General features: G+C 34.5%; 1 protein-coding gene across 1 annotated transcript in view; it reads left to right on the top strand.

Moving 5' to 3' along the window:
* The window catches only part of LOC128670563 (dual specificity protein kinase splB-like), a 104,255-nt gene that overhangs the window by 802 nt on the left and 79,304 nt on the right, over window positions 1-24,149 (top strand). The gene's annotated exons all lie outside the window — the stretch shown is intronic.

The raw sequence follows: 24,149 nt of genomic DNA on the forward strand, positions 1-24,149 counted from the left end.
TTCTTCACAACGCTGGTCAGACCATCGACATTGACACGCATATCATCCTTGACGATATCAATCCAGCAACTGTTGGGTTTGCCCTTTCTGCCAGGGCCAGGCGGAAGTAGAAGGCAGGACCGGCATAGCCAAAATAAAAACTTATATTACATGGATTATAACTGTTTGGAAAAAAAGTTTGTGATACCAGGTACAAATATTTGCCCGTGCCGGGAATCGAACCGAGGACCCTGGACACCGGAATTTTGTGGTGTGGTGAAGCCACGGTTTTTAGATAAATACCTACCGTGGCTTCACTTTGTAATGACGGCAGATAGCTTCATTACGTTGTATAAAAGAAAATCACTACTGGCTGCCTGTCCCTATAGATATGCTGAGAATTTTAAAACTACGTAATGGATTTTTAACACCCGACGCAAAAAGAGGGGTGTTATTGGTTTGCCGCTAAGTGCGTCTGTCTGTCTAACAAATAAAATTGTGATGCGGATTTTTTTGAATCGATAGTGTGATTCCTGACGAAGGTTTAGGTTTTAGGTTACAACATTTACAATATTGCAGTCATCAGTTGGTATCAAATGGTTGAGATTATCTGTCATTGAAAAATATAATTATCATTGCCTATTGGTACCCTACGTGGCTATAACATACGATTTCGCTCCCGTGGGAAATTCCTATTCTTGGGTATCCACTCCCTGTATATCATCAGAACATTAAAAATTCAAAACACAATGCAATAAAAACTTTTAAAAAACAAAATACCGAATATTTTCATTCATATCTCTCCACTCAATCTCAGCCTGTCTTTACTGCGATATTCGAAACACAGGTATTGTTTTCAAACACTCTTATCAAGATAAATCGTCAGCTCACGGCTGCCTATAGCGTGACGTCTAACAAAAACTCGAATTTTAATGACGTTGTAATGTTCTTATGATTCACAAATTATTAAAATATTTAACGTTCATAAAGATTTATTGGGCATGGTTAACTAATATAATTCTTAAAATAAATTATAACATTAACCTAACATAGATATATTCGGCTACCATTCTGATCTGGGAGCTATGCTTGATGTTTTTCTTTCTGCGAAGATGGTAAAATTAGAATAAACTACAATTTATTTTACAATATTTATGTACCTATACAATAGTCTATAAACTGAAGATTCTTCTCATAGGTGACGGGCGGGACGAGCAGCATGTCACTAATTCAGAATCTTACTATCAAATCCAGCTGCACTTTTCTATCGGATTTCGCGTCTTTTAGCTTTGTCTACCCCGTCACGGATGAAGACGTCATACTGTCTACCCGATCATATTCCTAATATTATGATGCAAATTAATCAAATGGTTCTTCGAAACGTTTTGATATCTTTTTTTGTTCACCTAACGTCAGATATAATGTAGGTACAATCATTCATTCAAACGTATTTTTAGAGATATTCAAATGAGGTTGTAAGTTTTGTTTTTATTTGAGACCGAATAAAAAAGCTGTTAAATCGCTGAACATATTTACAAATGATGATAAGGCGCATAGTTTTGAAATGATCCCGTCGATGTAGCATGTTGAATCGAGTAAATTGCATCGTGATTAGACCCTTCTCAATTTGATAAAAAAGGAGACGAAAGAAAAATCCTCAATTAATCTTGCTGACTTTAAAAAAAAAGACAAAATATTTTTTTTTTACAATTATAAATGTAAGAATAAAGCTTCTTCTGGCTAATTTTTTCTAAATATCTAGTATATTCTACGGCTTTCCTTTTGCGGCTATGTAACAATAATTCATACACACTGAAGATAAACCTTCAGTGAGTGAAAATAAATATAAGTTATAGATTGAGACCGATTTTATATGAATTTATGAACCTTTTCAGGTTGCTTATCAACAAGTTCTGTCATCAATTCAAATTCCAACACAACCCCTAATAGTTCATGGACATGTTGTAGGTATGTGTAATATAAATAAAATCAAATTAGCTTATGTCTAGAAACAGTAATTTCTCTAATATATATATAGTCGTACCAAAACCAACAGTAATTGATATGGTGGAATATTGAAACTCAATTTTTGAAGCAGATATCTTCAACCAATTGGGATGAAATTTTGTATAAACTTTTAATTTAAGCATGACCAATGGTGCACCCAGGAACGGCTCCGACGAAGGAACGGTATACTGCACAGACATATTTTTTTGTCACTCATAATTTATTGAATGAATTATTATCTCTGACAACAATGAAAGCTTGTGTCAAAAATGTTATTTTTGTAAAAAACTTATTTTGAAAAAACCATTGATGAATTTTGGAAATGACGTCATAGTTTATATTTGTTATCAATATTTCGAATACCTCGCCCACTCACAGTTCTCAGAAATGAATCTTCATTTGAATGATTAGGTACCTAATTGGAGATTAGCTTATGATTTTACTTTTAAAAAAGTAAACATGAACGAATTAAGATTCGATTAATTTTATCTTATTTTATTTTATAATATTTTATTTATTTAAAAAAGGTAGTTCTAATTGTGAAATGTTTTTGAATGCTCCTTCGGCCATGACTCCATGAAAGTAAATAAATAATAAAATTCATACATTTACGTTATAAAAATTTCTGTGTCATAATACTCAAGTTATAGAAAATGCAAGAAAATACAATTTTCCGTGGAATCAAACAGCGACAGGATAATATGAGCCGCCATATAATCGAAACCACCGTCGGTAAAACCTATTTTACGATTCGCAGAACCATAAACCCTGCACTAGCCTGTGCTTACGCAACTGTCACTAGAAAGATGGTAATGCTCTTCGCATGGAATATGGATATGGCTTTATGAGTACTGGTATTACGTAATGATATCATTATGTGTGACATAATTATACTGATGCTTTATATATATATATGTATGTAGTATGTACCTATGTACTGTACGAGGCTGTATGTCATTTTTCAACTCAAAGGTTGAGAAGTTTGTAAATATTATTTTTCATTTCATTATTCAAGTCGTTATTAGTTATAGGCAGCAACGTTCAAATTAGAAAATGTGGTAATATTATTGTACATATTATTCATGATTTCTAATTATTTTAGCCGTAGCTTGCGTTTATTTATGTAAATCACACAATTAATTTACTCGTCATACAGATTTTGATCAAATTGCGTCTTAATAGGCTGTGTAATGGAGACCCTTCGCGTCAGCCGCAAAGAAAACAATGGGAACACAAAGGGATCAGATTCAGAGTTTCACACATGTTAGCGTTCGCAAACAGCTAAGAACAACAACGAACGACACGCATTGTTAACGAATTTCTATCGGGATTTTGCAACCGCATTATCTATGGTTAAGCCATAGACTTTGCGGTCATCGGATAATAAAAATCAGTTCATCACTTCATTTTCATTCATATAGCGACATTTAAATTTGCAACGGTCACACTCACTAATGCAGTTTTGACGATAGAGATCTCAGGCGCGGGAACATCTAACCTTGTACTGTTTGGGCATTTTTCGGCGTTCGTCTTTGGTCTATCAACTTTGGCAACAATGAGATGTCGTAATTTGGTAATCAATCATCTATTGTTGACTGATACTCTGGTAATATGAATAGGAAGAGTAACCTCGTCCAAGTCCGATACATCAATATTTCTATTCCTTTTGCAGAAATTTCGACATCAGTTTCCTATGGCACCCTTCGCGCCTCGTCTATAGGTCAATAACTATTTCTTTGACAGAATTTGTTGCTCAATGATTGACTATTTGTATCATTTTGGGACGTCGTTTGAATGATATTTCGAAAACTTTGAGTGTTTGCTTTTTATTGAATTGGTACTTGAATATATTGAGGATGTTTTTGTTAGACACAGATGCGCACAATAATGTTGATGCAATCGATGTTATTTAGTAATTCATCAATAATAAAAACAAGAAGCTTGTTTTGGTTTGGTTTTTTTAATAATACAAAGTCGCAGTAGTTGTTTTTTAATGTAAATGGAGTTTCTTCCCGTATGAGGAAAATATAGAGTAATTTCCTAGTTTTATGTTAATTCAAACTTTTCACGAAATCAAAAATTCTAACCTTTACAAGTTGTCTAAGCAGTATATATTCATCATTGTCTATCAGCCATACGCTTCCTGCAGTCGGTTCACAACAACACAATGCGTTTGCGCGTTTCCTGCGCATGCGCACAATGGCCCATGGGAGCGTTTTCACTGGCCTTTACTCAGCATTGATTATTGCCTATACTCAGTGTATTGACTATTGATACAGCCGTGCTGGCTTTGTTTGGAGCTGATTCAATAACGGATACAATGCTTTAGTTTCGCTCGTACGGATATATTCCTGATAAACAAGTTTAAGGACATAAGTGTGAAGAAAAATAGATATTTGGTATTGAATGTCAGCTTACTTATTAGAAAGATACAATTTTGTCCAGAACTCCGTCCCTATGTCCGTCCTTATGGAAAATTCCTAAAGGGAAACTGCATGAATAATTTCAGCTATCTATAAATCTAAAGTCAATATTTGACGATTCACTTTGTTTGACTTCATTATTGTTTGCCTTGCCCTCGATGTCTTTGATGACTCTTCTATTTGAGGAAATTTCTTCAATAATTCTCTTTAATAGTTGTGGCCAAAGAAGAAATGGCGCGACTATATTGATGCTTGCCTGCGAGCGAGACAGGTCGAGCGATATTCGGACAAGTTGAAGCAAATATTGGTATTTTCTCAGGGAGAACATTGTTTGAATAAATAGAATCCTTATTGATATCTAAATGTACTTCTCAGCCTCCAAACTAAAATCAAAATCAAATCATTTATTCAGAAATTAGACCTTCACAGGCAATTTTTCACGTCATATTCTAAATTAAATGATGTTTACCAAAGCTACAAACTACTAGCATTTCGGAACGACCACTGCTGAGAAGAAATGCCGAAAGAAACTCATTCAAACAGTGTTGGTCCCTAAACGTCTGCATTTGCCTGAATGCATGGTATGTCAATGAAACATACGCATTACACAGGCGTGCTGTTCACATGCTATTACAAACGATCTCGCGGGTTACCTGTGTCGTACGCACATTGCCGTTTTAAAACATTACTTCTATTGCGTAAACTTTGAGCACGCTTCAAAACCAATCTTCTCTCAAGCACTTAAAGTTTATATTACATCACAGTGCGTCGATCCAGTAGCTCAACTCAGAACCTTCAACATGTGCAAGTTATGGCTACTATATTATGTGTTCTATTACGTTAATATAGAGTTTAAATTGTAATGCCTCAGTTACAGTTACATGAGCATTGGCGCAATTAAGTTGGTAATGGCGAACGGTTTCAGTTACAATTTGCATTTGGTAATATCCTTTTGTAAATTGTAGTGGAGTAAAGACGTTTTAACGGACAATGTGACTAAGCATTTTTGTTAAATTAAAATATGCAATTACTTTTAGTTCCGTTCGGACAGGCGCATTTTAGGCCAAGATTATAAAGCCAAACGGTTGTAATGTTCTATTTATCTTCGATATGTCGGAGATATCTAGTTAAACATTTTGAATAAGTTTAATATAAAATCCAACCAATCTTGACCATTCTATCTGGTATTGCAATGGGAAAAAATATAGTTCGTCAAAACTTCCTTTGATTCACTTTTTTGATAGACTGTGAGTAATATCTTCCTAAACGTAGGACTGGTCCCCAGCAGAAGACGTATAGCAGTAATAAATTATTATTACATTTTAGTTGTTTCATGATGATGATTGATTTATAACTCGTCACGAAGCCGACTTGGTCTATGTCCGATCCGTCAAATGATCTAGCGCCGGTGCGGGCAAGACGCGGCTGTTACAGCTCCGTGATGTTTTACTATCTACAATTCTTCTTATGTCTACGCAATGGATTCGATCCGGTGTTTATATAAAGGTATTGTTTCCGGAAGTTTTAACATTTCGTTATTTTCTTTTCTCGCTTCGTGCTTCCTTGTCGTGATTGAAGTCCAGGATAAATCTAAAATATTTTATTTGATCTCGAACCCTTTTGAACCACAAGTTTGACCCAATCTTTAAAAAAGTGCTCGTTATATGTATACATATATTAGCAACGCGTAAAAATCATAGTACCACTTTAGTCAGTAAATAAGTCATGTATAACTATGATACCCAAGACGCAAAGAAGAACATTTTTTGTTTGGCTATATAAAATATCATAAGTGAATATCTTGGAATGTGATACGGTTCGGTAAAATTCCGAAACAAGTCGCAAATCTGGTTCCGATTTGAGCGACACGTTGTAGCGTGCGGAGCGACGCGGAACAGCGCAGCAGCGACGGCCGGCTGGAATACACTTCGCTTGCACGTGATATTTGTTCTCTAATTAATTAAAATTAATGCAATGTAAAACTTGTAGGACGTGTAGTTTACTTGTATAACTTCCCTGACAATAGCATTGTCTATTTTCGTAATAGGATTGCCTAATTTCTATAAGTGTCCTAATCAGTATCAAATGAAAAAAATATATTTATTTTGTTTCCACTATCATTAGTACATAGTGATACATGTACTCAACATGATAGTATAAAACCCTCTAGTGGCAATAGTTTCTTAACAAAAAACCAAATTTGGGAGTAGCTCAGTGAGCGTATTTTGTCTAGTTCCTCGTTAAAGGAAAGGAAGTACTCACATGCAGAAGTAAGCATTTACAAAAAGTAATAAACATCACGAACGAGGAACTTAAACTTAATACCAACATAATTTCTATTAGACAAAATTGTAGTCTTTTTTAAATAATCTACATTTATGTTGCGACAAATATCTGATCAAATCTAAATGCTATACGATTTTGTCATTCGACTCAATACACACCTTGAACTCAAACGACGTTTTTATAGTTTGAATAATAATGACCCAAGCGATATTTCGGATATAAAAGGGTTTTTAAATATTTGAGTGTGAACTCAGCCCGACCTGATGGAATGTTTATAATCGCCTACACGGGCACAACCTCAGCCTTGCTTAATATTTTGTTGTCGTCGAGTTGTGGGCGAGGAACTTGATGATAAATTTGAGCGTCTTTTATTGTCTTATTTTTAGTGCCGTCGGTAAATAACACGTGCTTAGATAAAATTAGTAATCTGTTTTAATTTAATACTCTACTCATAAAATAAAATATGATCAGTAGTTTCCGTTGACATAGTTATTGTAAATAGACGATCGATGTTCTGACAATTAGGGATGCCGACGACTGTGCGAAGTGGAGACGAAAAAGTAGGAAAGCGGACCCGGAGCTCCGGCGCTCAGTGTCTGAGGAAGAAACTTAGAAATCGCTCATATGAGTGTGAAAAATAGACGACATATCAAGTACGTTTTAGGCAACAGCCTCAATGCCAAAGCCACTTATTCTTGCGTAGTTTTGTGAACTTGAAATATCAATGAGGTCTAAAGTTTCCGTTTTATTGTCTTATTATTATCCAAAATTTATGTAAATCTTTCATTAAAACCGCGTGGTCGAGTGTGATGTACTTATTTGGTAAACAAAACAATATTGTTCGTAGTTGTTCGTAGTAAACATCACAATTCTTTTTTGCCTTCATTAAAACATATTTGTAGTTTTTTTTTGGAATCTCCTTAACCCGTAGTATATCAGACCAACGAAGATCTAACCTCCACTCCATTATAACGAGTTTTCAAAGCACATGAAAGCCTTTGACCAGCCCCTCAGAAGCGTTTCTTAGAAACAGTAAATTTTTCGTTTTTGTGGCAACAAAAACCAAAATGACAGATACCGAATAATGTCCTAAATCTAGAAATGGTATTGCCAAATCTCGCTCAGGTTTCGCGGTCGGTCAGCAGGCACAGGATCGTGTCGACCTGAAAGGCTCAGATTCGAGGTATCGTTTGTCTCCGAGACAACCGCAGCTTATAATCAAACTAGCAAAGAGTTGGACGCAAAACCGCAAATAAATAGGACACTTACAATTTAACATTCTAGAGCAAGATGTTGTCATTTGTTAGCTGTGTCATTAAAGAAAATGCATGCAATATCCTGCCAAAGGTTGGCAGGCTTAAGCATAAAGGTAATTTTAATCCCGAAATTCACGCGGGAGCGCGACTCTAGTTTAGAGAAAATAATGTATGAAAATAAAGTTGAACGAACATGAATTTGTGTCAAGTTTATATAAAAGACCGTATTAAATTTTATGTTTATAGATAAATAATTACAATAATGATTTTCCGTTAGTTAAAGTAATGCTTTAACTGTCAATTACCGGAGATTAACGCGGTTTCTATTCACAAATAATCTAACAAGGTTAATTATATAATTGAGGTCGTTAGCGTTATACTCGAGGTATTCAGTTTTGGACATATTCAGATTCTTAAATTCACACACAAAAGGTTTGATTTTGAGATTGACAAGTTAAATGGATATTTGATTTGAAGTGAAAATAAATTAATGAAAAATTAATTGACTTATTGAACTCTCAAGTTTACGAAGCATTTTGAAACGAATGATACGTACACAAAAATCGACTATACTCGTACATTATACATATTATTATATGTGCAAGTACAGCTTCACTCGGGTAAAACCATAATAAAATATTAGCCAATGTTACTCCTGAAGGTTTCATCTATCTTCATAGCAAATTTAATCAAAATCAGTCCAGTAGTTTTTGAGTTATTCATTATAGTAAAAACACATTTTTTTCTCCTATTTTAGTATTGACGTAGTAGTAATACTCGTTGATGTCTTTTGCAAGAAGGAACTAGCATCTTTTCATGATACACATAGTATATTATTAATATTATATCAAACATAAACTACATACAATTCATTTATCAACAAAACGTACGATCGTAGAGTATGTATTAAAACTTATATGTACTATAAAGTATGTAAAAGTAACCTCAAGCATTGCACGTGCCAACCCGTGGTGCTCTGTAGATCACTTCGAATATGCACAATACAGATAACATAACTATTATATATTATATTAGTCATAACATAACTATTTATAGTAGTACAGCCGTAGTACATCTTCATTTTCCTCTGACTCATTTGCCTTGATAATAAATAAATAAAGATAATAAATAAAGGTGAATTACTAGCACGCAGTATGTTGGGGCTTGGATCTTGAAAATCAAAGATTCTGCTTCTTGAATATACTGTGTAATCTCGTACTTCAAGGTTTACAAAATTGGAGTAGCGACGATATGTTGCGCTTGCGACGTGAAATCGAAAAATGTAAAATGAAGGAAACGGATACAGTGCAAAGACAACCGCGCGGAGTTGTCGTATCAAAAATAAAATATGTTTGCGGTCTATGGGTTTAAGACTAAAGCTACCCATCCACTAGTGCTCCAACACAGTACAAGTATTATACTAGATTATATAGGAATATTCCAGAAACCAGTACAACTCTAATTCTACTCAATAGTCATGCAAATCTATATCTTTCAATAAACAGACAAATGGTAATAAACTGTATTTAAAACAAAATTAAAACATTTTGTTGACAATTTGGACTAGGAATAGGATCTACCCTATATATCTGTCCTGGTTGTATTCTAGCCGTGTATTAAGTTTCGTCGAAATCCTACATACAATACTATAATATATAGATACATACAATATTTTTAATGGGATAAGAAGCGTAAGCGTAATAACGAATTCCTTTAAGTAACGTTTTGCCAACAATTTATTTAAACAATTACAACGTAAAGCCTCCGTTTGAAGCCTCTGTCTTCCGCCGTCGCAGCCTTGCTGATAACATCAGAATGTACCACAACCACACAACCTCTATAACGGAGAGATAAGGTTCTGTTTGCTGCGAAAAACTTCAGGTTAGCTATTCAAAAGGCAAGAGCGATGAGCTGCGTCTTACAACGTTTGTACTTATTCTGTAATTTAATTCAGAAAATTGCAACACAAGTCGGAGAGAAAACATTGTTTCATTATCTAGCTAGCTCTGGTCTGCGCATAATTGATATATCTGCGTATTTGTTTACAAATATAAATGGAATTTATAATGAAAACAGAAGACCCCAATCATATCTAAATTTGTAAAAAGAAATCCATAGTGATTTAGTTTTTATTCGTTCAATCCATTCAATACTTTTCCGCGTTATATTGAGTAATAATAGTATAATCTTTCCATGGGAATAATTCGGACACAAGAGGCTTAATTTTGGGCCAATATTTATGTTAATATTTTAATTTTTTATTGGGCAAATACTGCATTGACAAACTGTCATTTGGCAAAGACAAAGATTATTTATTTGCATAAACATGAGTTTACATTTTTGAATGTACGATAAATAAGCAACAAGTGTTAGCGAGATCCATCCTTCGATAAATGCAGTATTTGCCCAATAGAAAATTAAAATATTTACATAAATATTGGCCCAAAATTAAGCCTCTTTTGTGTCGTGTCCGAATTTTTCCCAAACCTTCCGGCCATTATCGAGTCAATTGTGATGAAAACAAATTGTTTGTTTTACCTCAATCGGTGGGTAACTGGCAACACAATGCCTGGCATTGGCGATACAATGCTCCCAACCTGGCCTTGTCCGAGTCTCCTAGCTTATGTAACTTTATGTTTAACAGTCGCGTTTGTTCAAAATTTAGGCTGAGAATGGCTAATGATAACTTTATCAATGACGTCTTTACTGAGATATCTTTACACAAATGAATTTTATTATTTTAGTGTAATTAGCCCTGCTTTGTAACTGTTTCTACTGTCTAGAAATCGAAGTCACAAAAATCTATAAAAATAAAATTGATGTTTTGTGTATATTCGATGTAAATTCAATGGGATTTTATTACTTACTCTATAGCTTTTCTTGGTTTGATTTGAGATTTACACAATACATTGGATGAATTATTTAGTTCATAAGTTAATCGATACAGTGCATTGACAGCTTGTTATTTGTGCAGTGAGTTGCAGGTGTTCTTTGCTTTTTTTTTTTACAGTTCAAAGGCTTTTAGGCACTTTGCAAAGATTACAGTAAATAACAATGATAAATGGACAATATTCAATCAACGGCGCACATTAAACTCTAAAGGTGGGTTGCATCAATCAACTTTGACGTAAACTTTAACATGCGCACCGCCTTCTTTTAGATAACATACTTACTTTTAGGTACTTTGCATTTTTCTGCCCAGGTTAAAGTTAACATCAAACATTGATTGACTAAGCTTTTGTCATGAGTCCTATGGTCACAAACAGAAACGAGTATAATTAATCTTGCGAACCACTCGATACGAAATCTAAACCGTATTGTTTAACCACCGGATACGAGTCAAGAGTAACCACAACAATATTCGGTTTACTTTTAGCACGCCGCATCGCGCACGTGTCATTGCGCACGTGACATTGCAGCACGTGCATCTAGCACTGACTAATAGCACTTCTATCCAGTATTTTTATAGAATAGTAGGTAAATAAGTTGGTAGACGGATGGTAAGCGAAGAGTCTAATGGTCAGAACACGAACATTCTAATGGTCAACTTTAAAAAAAAGTGAAGTCGTATACACACACATAATAAACATTACATGAGTACATCAATATTAATCCATACTAATATTATAAAGGGGACATATTTGTATTTTTGTTTGTAACGAATTAATTCAAATACTTCTAGGACGATTTTGATGGAATTTGGCACAGAAATAGGCGAAACCTTCAGGGGTGACATAGGCTACTTTTTATTATGGTTTTACCGGAGCGAAGGCGGGGCGAGCCGCTAGTATACATATATTCGGCTATATTAATGCATTTCGCTTCACGCTGGTGGAAAATCCGCCATCGACCAATATTTGCACGATTGCAGCGTGATGCACTATCATTTAACCTAGAAGTTACATAAATCGTGTCTTTCATTTTCGTTCACTAATTTAGATTTCTATAGAAATTCGTTTAAATTGTATATTGTCGCTTGTAGCGAATTTTCTGTCAACCTGTTCATCGTTGTTCTAAATCTTAATATCAACCATGGTCAATGACGCAACAGAAGTTTGCCTAAAACTGATTACCAATATATTATATATATTGCTATTACTATAAAAATGTCACAACATGATGTGTAATCTGTGCTATATTTCGTTATCTAGTAACATTATAAAATTTATAATTTCCATATTATTTTTGAAATGTACAGTTTTTAGTACACGTTTATTAAACAACAATTTTGTTGTATTTAAAATACCAATCGTAGCAGATATTAGTTACAAAATGCACGTAACTACCTACCTCATCAATCTGTTACGATTATGAAATATCCAAAGCGAAGACAATTAAATCACTTAGGTTTTTCCAACCTATTTCACTGACAATCGAATTTGCACTCAAATACGTTGCATTACAAATTATTTTATCAGCGACTCAAACCGGGAAATCTACACAGGCTCAACATAGAAAAATAGGATCAATTGCATTAAAAATAAGGTAGATTTTTCAATAGTAGATATATCTTCGTGTCACAGTACTAAATAGTTACGTATCAATTAGACTGCGCCAGCGCTTTTCCCGACTTTCTCGGCGCGAGGTGCGTGACTGTGCGTGGAAATAACAAACATACATCTGTCCTATTCCTTCGTATATGGTGATCCCTTTTCAAATGTTACATGGAAATATTTCATGGTATATATTTAACGAATATTATAAAAAACAAAAACTACGCTGATACATTCAGTATTTCGATGTAAATGTTATTTTTGTATTTATGTTACGTATCTTTTATGGGTATCATATTGTTGAGGTTTACTTAATAAAATTGCAAGAATGTAAAACGTAATATATAATCGTTTCAAAATTGTATTTTCGTACTCGAAATAATTTTACTTTTTTATATAAAGCTGCCTACTGTGTGGCATTACGTTTCTAGTAGCATAATAAATAAGGTGCTTTAGAATCCCATTCACGGATTCCTTGACACATTTTTGCAAACAAATTTATCGTTATTTTAGACATGTTTTTGGATCCTAGATCTGCACTCGTGCTGGTCGTGACGGCCGCCATCGAGCGGCGGTTGCCGTCAGACGTCACGTTTTTACGTGTGTTTCTGATGTGATTGATGCTTACCGTTTTTCTTGTTATTACTGGTTTTTGTAATATAAAAAATATTTTACATTTAATATGTTACAATGTCGATCGATTCAGGTGTAAATTAATTGTTTACGAAGTTTCTGGGCTAAAAAGTGTAGTTTATCCATTTTTGCGGAGTTCACATTGTTCACATAGTTATTATCACGAAATCACCACACGGGCAAAAGATCGGGACGCTGGCTAGTATATTTTCTGTTCTATGATTTCATTCTTCTTCTTATTCTTTCTATGTGGAAGGTCTCCGACTAAACTGGCGTTACTGGTCACATGAGATCGTCCCGAGTCCAGGACAGCAGGTGCTCCATAGTTTACCATTAGTCACCTTTAAGTATCACACAGAAAAAAAATTATAAGGTAAAAACTGTATGCCAATAATACCTCTGTTTTCTGAGAGAGAGTTAAATACTACTTCCTGATAAAGTTAATTCATGAGCTGCCTTCAAACATAATTGGCACGCGTTTTGCAGAAATAAAGTTTATCAGTCAAGAGGGTTAACTTTTAACATGGTGAAGGCCACAAGTCAAATTAAACTCTTGAGGTTTCGTAACTGCAAGACTACCGGGAGAAATAAACAACGCGGCGAGAACCACAGACGTGTAAGATTTTAAGAGAATAGACTAATCGTATAGATACTTTGTAATAATTGGAACTTGTGTTATTCTGTTCCTCTGATTAGCTCTTAGGATGAGTTTCACCGTCAACATTGACGTTAACTTTAACGTTCGCAGAAAAACGCAAAGTATGACCTTTTTATCTAACGTCAGCGCCAATTAAAATCAACGTCAAATTTGACGGTGCAGTCATTTTGTGAGTATGCAAACGCAGAGGAATGTTGTAAGTTTATAATTGGGAGCCCTTTGTCTATATTGAAATCAATTATCTTCTCAATAAAGTCTCTAAATATTAATAATAATAAATAAATTAATTTATTTGCCACTTAATTTCGCACTGACTGTCAAGTCTGTTACCCTAAATGTCCGTGCTAAGGACCTGTTCACATTGACGACATTCCTGCGACCGTCGGCTTCTCAACTTTCAAGCGCAGTGGTCGCGCATACCTCATAATACCTGTCTTTCGACAGACGTTTATCTTTACTCAAATTGGCCAAATTTGAACAGGTAAATTGTGATGAGAAGGGAGATGTTTCTTTGACATTCAAAGACATTAAGTGAAGATTTTATTGTATGATTTTACCTTCCATATTACTACAAAGACTTTATTTTAATTCTCAAAACTGTAACCTCGTACTAAGCTTCAAGCCATCTAAAACTTGACTGACTGTGCTTTCTAACTTGAGCTAAGTTTCTTACCACTTCCGGAGTTATGTGTTACATTATAATCCCGACACTACAGTAATTATGAAAGCAAATTGTGTTTTGTTTTATAAATCTGGTTTTAAATTAAAAAAGACACGTCACACTTGTTTTCTTATTAACGTAAAATATACTTTTTGGCATTTGGACAGTCATAAAAAGACATAAAAAGTAAGAAAGGCTTAGTTTTGTACCGTAAAAGGTTTTTACACTTTCGATTTAGTTTGTCAGCCAAAATAACAGGTTGGTTATATCATAGTTCATATCTATCACACAACTGTAGTTATATACTCTGTTTATTTACATAAGCTACCAGAACTGTTTATTTCTGTGAGTATGTGCAAAGAAACTTGTTTGACTAGGCGAGATGACACATGTAAAACAGTGCTTATAAAACACTCAAGGTAGAGGTGATTTTTAACGCCATTCATAATGACAAGAAAGGCTTATAAAAGAAGAACTGTAGTGAAAGACTAAAAAAAAATCTCATATTGTGGTGGTTCATTAGGTTCCATTTTGTATATCTTCTAAAGTGTCGTTGATTCATTTCAAATAGTAAAGTGAATGTTAAAAATGTTAAATTACTAATAAGTTTGAATAAAAGTTCCTTTTAATACTGTGTAATATGTGACTAAACTTTCATTCTAAATGTCAAGATATTCGCACATGTATCAGAAGTACATAATCCAACAGATAAAAGCTAAATCATATAAGATGAATCATGACTTGCAACGAGGCTCGGCGCCTCGGCCTGTGATAGTGGCGGTTAAGACCCACTCACAGTGGTCGGTCATTGGATGGGTGACCAAAATTATCTTGAGCTCTCCGTGCTTCGGAAAGCACGTAAAGCCGTTGGCCCCGGTTGTATTTGCAGTCGTTATAACCCGCCAATCCGCAATGGACCCACATAGGCGAAGAGCTACTAACCTGTCGATTTCTGAATCTGAGAGCCCGCAATACGTTGCCTTCGAGTTTCGTTACTCTGTCTACTCCGTAAGGGATTCTGGATGTAGGTATCATTTGCGCCGCGGTAGTATTGACCGATTCCTTGCCCTTGGTACATGAGGTAACTGTAGAAAACACCGGGGTATTGCGAAACAGACAAACAGACACAGTGCGTGCTGTGGCGTAATTTGCGCCAGTGCGTAAAATAATGCAACCAATAGGAGAGAATCAGTTTTTGATGAAACTTAAAGAAAATGATTTTTCACTGACATCACGTTACATTGCGACGCTTGACAACCGCATTGTAATTATTATTTCATTTAGTTTTTGTAGTTTCTCATGCTTTTTGTTATAATCATAAGCCGTTGGTGAATTTAATTTATTTTTTGCCATTTATTGGTTCAGCAATAATCTTACCTCGTTGTGGCGTTTTGGGAAATTAGTGACCTGATAAAAAGCAATCAAAAAGTTAGCAGAGCATGTAAATTGTTGGATACAGTGCTGAGAGCATTGGATAACTACAACCGAAGATTATAATATCGTGCGTGAAAATTAGGCTGTTACTTTCAACACAATTTAAAATTACAACTGATGTATATTGTTGGTATGTTATAAATACTGAACTATATTTTTGATATTCATGAACGAACAAGTCATGTTTCAAATACTGAGATAAAACCTTAAATTAATTGTTCCATCTAGAATCTCCGACGCATTATATATTCCCTAGCATGTGACGTATAATTGAACACAAAGAAATTTTAGCGTATGATTAACCTAAAAACCAGAGAAAGTTACAAGATCAGTAACCGACAGATTGCAGTGATGTGAACTACATTCCTCAATTGATCTGAGACATGCGAACTCATCACGAAACTGATAGCGGCCGCTGGATTATGAGCGACCTAGATCACTTTATACGACAGACTAATGAATGCTAACCACTTGTGAACCGATGGTCACAGGGAGAATGAAAGGCCGAGGACGAAAGGGTCGGATGAGAAGAGAGTGTTGGAACCAGAGATCGAGATGCGTTGAAAGAAATTATAGAAAACTATCGCTCAGCAGCGAGACATTCAATCAAAATAAAGAATTAACGATAAATTATGCAGCAATTATATTCGAATATATACAGAGCATTGCGAATCAGAAATGAAACTACATACTGCCTACCAGAAGTATAAACTGGTTAATACCAATTTTAATATTGATCTTAATTTGCATGCGCAATACAAACGCTATTTATTTATTTTAGGTCTTAAATAATATAAAATTAGAAACTACTGTACGATTATTTGAGTTATCGGAGCGTATTAATTAATTTAATTTTAGTAAACATACAATTTGTTTACTTATGAAATAGTACACTGACTACATAACAGTGATTCTTTTGAAGCAGACACAAATGGCGTCTTACTTTGAAATATTTATAATAGGCTTTTTAATTCCAACTGGACAAGGAGGATGTACCATGCACAACCTAACATGCGGGCCCATTGCGCATTGGTGGGCCTCAACGACTGCACATACATTTACCCATTCGAAAGCAAAGAACGAATGAATAATTATGAAAGGCAAAATGATGAACTTCTTTAATAAAATTATCAAATAATAAAGGCAAACCTCGCGCCGGGCATCGAAATGTAACAAATAAGATAATCTCACTGCTCAACTTTCTCCGAGGAAAGTAAAAGTGACGGCCGCGCTGCGCCCGCGCCGCCGCCGCCGTCACGACTCGAGCGTTTCGCTGCATTGTGTAGAGACCGGCTGTTGCTTCTGATGTCATTTGGTGTCCATTACATATACTGATTGATATGTAAAAGTGGCGCCTGCAGTGTCAATCTGAATAATTTAATACACGTATATATAAATGTCTATTATTACAATTTCTGTGCTTTGGTGTCAACTTACCGTGGAGAAATTATATTTCTACCATGCATAATAACAATTGCGATACATGCTTAACGCAGGCCGTTGAGTATTTTCTACTAGTATTTCAGAAGGTCTAAAAGAAGAGAGAAATTCGGATATAGTTCAACTGGACGTCTAGAATTTTCGGAAATAGCTCTCTTATCAGATTTTAAGACTACGGGCGTTATTATTTGTAGTTGAAAGAAACTTCTAAGTCGTATTGTTTTTATTAATCTTTAAGTTATATCAGATGAATATCAATCGTTCTGAAATGGAAATTATACGTTTCACCAGGGCTTCGATCAGTGCCTTACATCAATAACAAAAACAGCACAGCGAGGTGTCCTGTACACCTCTATAAGCCATGACCCATTTTACAGTACGACGTTATAGGTTGTCTCCATACAATTTGTGCATTGTCGACGGACGTCGACACGATGGGGCTCTTTACCGGTTATCTATGTGTGGACCATTAGTTTGACTTCACATGATGGACCGTGTCATTTAGAAAGTTATCCTTTGTAGACGACGTGGATGTGGATGGAAGTGGTTTGGATGAATTGAACGCATCGGTCTCAGAGAAGTGGGAAACAAATGAGTGATAGCTTTTTAACATTAATCTTGTAAATTAGTTTAGATAGAAACTGTCTACGTTTACTACATGATGTTAAAGCTATTTCAGAATAAAAGCCTAGTTTCAATATTAATTAAAATTCCTTGATTTTTTTCTAAAATGTCGTATTGAGGATTAACCCAAAATATAATTAAAATTTTCCTACAATAAATCTGAATCAAATAATAAATAATGTGTTAAAAATATCAATCGTCCCCCGCCATCCTCGCTTCGTGGCGCAATGTGTTTACTTTAGTTGACATTGTTGGATTCTCTGAATGCGTTCGTTGACGTAACTCCACTCCACTGCTGGTTCAGGGTTCGATTCTGAACACCTTTAGAAAATCGCTGGAATTGACACACATACGTGACTTTGCGGTTGACTTTTCAGAAATCAAACACAATGCGTTTTCCCCCTTTACGCGAATCTTTTAACGGGCTCAATGTCTTTTCCCATCAGCTCCATAAACATAATAAAGTGGAGGTTAATAAGTTAAGGTTAAATAAAGGTTCCATAAAAGATTTTGGATTAGCCATAAATCACGAGGCAGCTGATATGCTTAAAACCTCGCTACTTTGAGGAAACCATCCTATTTCTTGGCCAGACAGAAGTGATGTTGATCTAGTGGCTAAGATTGCCCGGCTGTGATCGAAAGGTCCAAGGTTCTAATCCTACTCGTATCACATTAATTGTTATACCAATTTGACTCATGTATAGTAGTTTTCATAAATCAGCACATGCTTCCGGTGAAGGAAAACATCGTGAGGAAACCAAAGAAAAGTGGAATGGGACACTTAATCTTGTAACCTTTTTGTTATTAATGAACTTATTTAATGAACCACATTATAATGTATTGTTTCTTTTTTCACAGGTAAACGTTTACATTCAATGAGCATGCAGGAAATATTTGTAAGTTTCATATTATTTTGTACTTTCTTTCTGTCTTTATATCTTTGTCTACATTTTACCTAAATAATACTTGTATTATTAGCGTCAGCGCTGTACTTCAGTACACCAGTATCGCATCCATCTTTGGGATCCTATTATTTGACAGAACACCACCCATACGTTCTTTAGTCATTATCTATCTGCTATCAATACTCGTATACAATACAATAAATAACTAGTACCTGCATATAGTTCTCATGATGTTGCAACATAAACTGCTATGCACGGCTTTGACCCTAAGTTCATGTTGAATTTCAATCCACTGTACTTATAATTAACTCCAAACAATTACTGTACCTTCTGAGGTCATCTAATAAGCGTCGATTTTAAATCTATAATTATATAGATTCTATTATTAGAAGGAAGCGTACTACAGAAGATTTTGTTGAATAATTGGTTGGTTATTATTTGGATTCGAACCTTGATCGTACTGTAACGGAACACCGAAATTTAACTGTCAAGAAGTGTAGTTAAAGTAATTGTTATTGATTAAGTAGATTTGAATCTATATCGTGATATCGTATCAAATCTATCATTTCTTGCGGCCCTAACTTGCTAATCGGAGGCGCTATCTGTAAGTACACTATAATGAAATATTTTCAATAATGTGATACCTTTAACGTTTAATATATTTTGTACATCAGGAAATTATTTACAAATTAATTAAAAGTTATTGGAATTCAAAACTGCGTCATGTCAGATTTAAAATTAAATTTCATTGATGTCAAATTATTATGCATTTTCGATATTTTCATCTCATCCCGTCTTTTGTCTTGCAAAAAATACAGATGAAACTTTTGCTCTCTTTGTTTGTCCATGAATATGGTTAAACAAAGCGTGTGTCCACACGACATGCGCGGGCGCTTGAAGCGTCGTATGTGTGAACTCATTGCATATTTGCTTTGCCATAATGTCGGCGCATCATAAAAAGATATGAACGTGACTCTGGCTCAATGCCTTGGAATATTTGCAGTTGCTTTGATTGCTGAGTAAATGTTTTTAATGTAAGGAATTGTATTCTTAATATCAAAAACATTTACTCATAGACAATTATTTTCTGGTTTGTTGTAGTAATGATGAGATTTTTGAAAATTGTACGTAAAAATAATGTAAGAATTCCATGTTTCCTACATACGTGATGTGTGATTTACAGCTTAAACCAATCTTCACCGAAACAATTTGACACTTTATCAAATAAGAAAGAGTGATGTATTCGAAGTGAAGGTCTTTTTCCGCAGTTGCCTCAAAATGTACAAATTAATCATATTTTAGGCACGTTATACGTATTGCTGGAAGTCCTAGGCTATTGTGTATGACCAATCGATTAATTAATCGATATTTCAGAAGCACAAAAATCGTGTTTTATTCATTGTTAAATGTAAAGGCCAATTGTACATCTTCATTGCATTTTCAATGAACTATGCACGATCTTAACTATTGGATGAAATATTTTATTTCGGAGAACAATATTTGAAACACTGTTTAAATATTATCCCTTTTATACATAAAAAAGTTTATTAATAAGGGAGATCATTAATCGGTTTGGATTTGAGAATTAGTATAATAACATATATATTTATTTAATAAATACGGAGAAAAATAATCATACAATTACCTAAATGTATCAAAAAATGTGTTCCGTTTTAAAACAGCTTAGAAATATGTATCGGGTTATCAACAATTAGAATTCTGTAGAGTTCACCTAATCTAAATGGTTTTTATTTGTCGAGATCTTTATAAATAATTGTGTGCATTTTTTGTTGCTTACTCACTTAACTGTTTTAGCTTCGAGAAGATTGTGAGAAGCAGGATGCCATAAATGAATATATTATATTAACTATGACGATCTCAACTAGGGTATGGCTTAAAGTTGAGAGTTCAAAATTAAAACACGGTTATTATAAATCACACTTGACTCAGCTGTCGCAGTTTGTAGGTCATATTGAAGTCGTGCATCGGCAGTTGTGTATGTACTTGTGCACAGAAAACAGCAAATCAAATTGCCCCAGATTGAACTTATTATGGTAACAATAAAGGTGAATTTGCCATGAATTTGCATATGTTTGTGTACTGTTTTTGTGTAGTAGGTAGTATTCGATGAGCGCCGTGTTTGTTTGAATGGTAAGTGAGGGCTGACATGTCATTTACTCAATTTGAAATCCTTACTACATAAACCTATCATTGAACTTAGATTTTGTAATTATAATAATAGTTTATTATATAAAATTCTTTACTTTGGATCACTCCATATTGAATTAAATAAGTATTACAAAACATAACACAAAACATGGTCCCTGACCAAAGCCACTCTATTTCAGTAAGTCCAAATGTTAGTCTTCTTCTTCTTCATAGTCGTTATTCCTCATGGCCGAGGATCGTGGTCATTACGTGGAATGAAACACACATAACAACTTTCTTGGCATTATTAAAGGAGTGGTTTGCCAGTGCCTTCTCCATTTCACACACAAGTTAATAATAATCAACCAGTATGCAGGTTTCCTCATGATGTTTTCCTTCACCGGAAGCAAGTGGTGGTCTATGAAAACTACTATATATGAGTCAGATTTGTATACAAACTCATGTGGCACGAGTAGGATTCGAAACTTTCGGACCTTAGGATTGGGACCTTTCGATCCACAAGCCAACTTTGTCACAGTCTTAACCATTACACCACCACCGCTTCAAAATGTTAGTCTAGTAATGAATATCTCATTACATTTTATTTATTAGCATTCCATGTTTCACATGGCAGTACATCTATAATTTATCACAAGTACCTCCCGGAACCTCACGCGGCAAAAACGAACCATACTAATTAAGTAATCCCGCCAAATTACATCTGACAGGTCACGACCGTACAGCCATATATTTTTTAATTTTTTTTAGTGCGCATACGCAGAAGACCGAAGATGAATCCGTGTTTGAATAAAATAACCCCAGGTATTTAATAGGCTTACAACATTTGATGAGCGGTTCTATGTGTTTAAAATTGATTTCAATATTTTTTGTTGACTGTTGTTTAATCATTATCTTATGTTAATGTATTAGGAATGGTTTATAGGTATCATTTAAGTTAATGAAGAGTCATTGTAGTACTAATAATACTTTTAGCATTAAAGTAGGTATTCCGTGGGATTAAAAGAAGGTAACAATTAAATAAAGTCCAGTGTACACGTTACTAATGTTTACTTAGAATTGTGAAAAATACATCAGCTTAAAATATAGTTTGCAATACCTACCAATTTACATTGCACGTTTTTTGTTATTGCCAAATAATTTATTTGTTCAACTGTTTTTTGCCCAGTAACATGATCAGTCGCCGCTCGTTGCATGTTTCAGCAAAGGTTTCTTCATTAGTTACAAACAAAAATTGCTTCGCAACTGAAACTGGGATTCCAGTTTCAGTTTCATTTTACGCTTTAGCTCATTATTCACAGCGTATAATTATTTTTTTATGTAACTTACCAAGATTCGCAATTTTCCGATATTTTTTCCCTCGGTCTCAGACGGTCCCATTTCGAAATACTTATAAATAATTTTGATATAAAAAGATAAAATTGAAATTATTTTCAGACGAATGATTAAAGTAAAACGCCGAGTCTAATCAAGACTCTGTCAAAATGCGTTGAAAATTGTAATGCAAATGAGATTTGCGCGGGTGTTGTCATTGAAATGATCGCTGGAAAATAGTTGACAAAGAAGAGCGACCACATTGGGAAACTGTCTGTAGCCTGCGAGTGGCCTTGAGCCGAGAGTTCATCATAAATTGATACCCACAACGATAGAACGGAGAAGATGTCATGTTTCTATCGGTGTTTGCATGAAAGTAGTAGCAATTAAACATCCTGTATTAACTAAACAGTTGTTATTTAAAGAACGTTTTAGTTTAATTACACAAACTGTGATTTAGAATACGTGTATAAGTTAAGTTTTGGCATTGAAAGTTTTGACAATTTTATACAAACTTCAAATAAACAATTAATATTTTGAACACGATCGTCATTAATAAAATTACCTGTTATTGAAAAAATTAAACATATCACGACAGATCGTGTCTTCTAAATTGTTTTCATCTTTGAACCAGTAATTATACAGGTTAGTTGGAACATAGCTTTGAAATTGATGTGATCTGAATATGATTTAATCATACTTAACAGTTTAAAGTCTAAAGCCAAATTAATATGCTATTAAAATGATTTGAATGAGAAAAAATATTCTATAGATTATGTACCACAATTTCATTTCCTTTATATTTTTTATTAAATTACTTTCAATAGTTCCTACAAGCAATTTGATATACTATTTGACAACTAAGTACAAGTTTAATGAAACTGTTTTATTTAGTTTGAGATAACGTTTCTATCATATTTTTTACGTTTCGTTATGATCATACTACTACTATTTTTTATCACTTCTAAGACTTTTTGTGCCCTTAGATCGTCGTAAATGCAGATGTAAAAATCATAAATAAACGTGTTCGTTATCGCGGAAATGGGTACCTACTGTAACGAATTTATAATTTTAGTATTGTTTGTTGTGTGCTGGTTATGTACCTGTTGATGTTTTGTATCGTTGTGATTTTTTTACGTTTTTCTAAAATGTTTAAGTTTCAAATAATTATATCGCTATGTTATGTGATCTTGGTTGCAATTAAAACATAATTTACATACGTACGCCATAAACGTTTGAACGGCATGTATGGAACACCGACAAGTTACTTCGTGGCCTCCAAACCTGTGTAACTGTTGAGCACACATCTCGTATACTTCCCACGTTTTGTGCAGTCGGGTAAAGACGACCTCTATCATAATATAATGTTTTAGCTGTAGATTATACTGTAGTCTCTGCTAATTTTCGCCCATTCCAAAACATTCATCTGAGCCCCGGTTTCTTCCTCAACCGTTTAGCGTTATAGTCTAGCTTTCCTACATTTTCTTCTCCGCTTGGTATGTTGTTCAGCAGATTTACTTAACAGAAGATTGGCACGCATATCCCCCTTGAATGGCATCACGTCAGCACTTTATGCACATTCTGCCAGGACCATGGAGTGAGGACCCCGGAATCGGCATAGTCAGATACATGTTCCCTACGTAATTGACCGATCTACTTTCTTAGGGTTTAAATCTTTTAATCTAATCATATAAATTTACCCAATTCAGAATCAATTCTTCTATAATGTGCAGATTTATAAACGACATTTAAATTTGTTTAAGACGTACGTGTTACGGACGGCTTACGTGTTTACAAATCTTTTAGTGAAATCAAACTTTTTGCACTAAACACTTAAATAATTACTTAAAATCACGCACTTCAGATAACA

Source organism: Plodia interpunctella, chromosome 6, assembly GCF_027563975.2.
Source record: "Plodia interpunctella isolate USDA-ARS_2022_Savannah chromosome 6, ilPloInte3.2, whole genome shotgun sequence".
In the NCBI taxonomy this organism is placed as follows: domain Eukaryota; kingdom Metazoa; phylum Arthropoda; class Insecta; order Lepidoptera; family Pyralidae; genus Plodia; species Plodia interpunctella.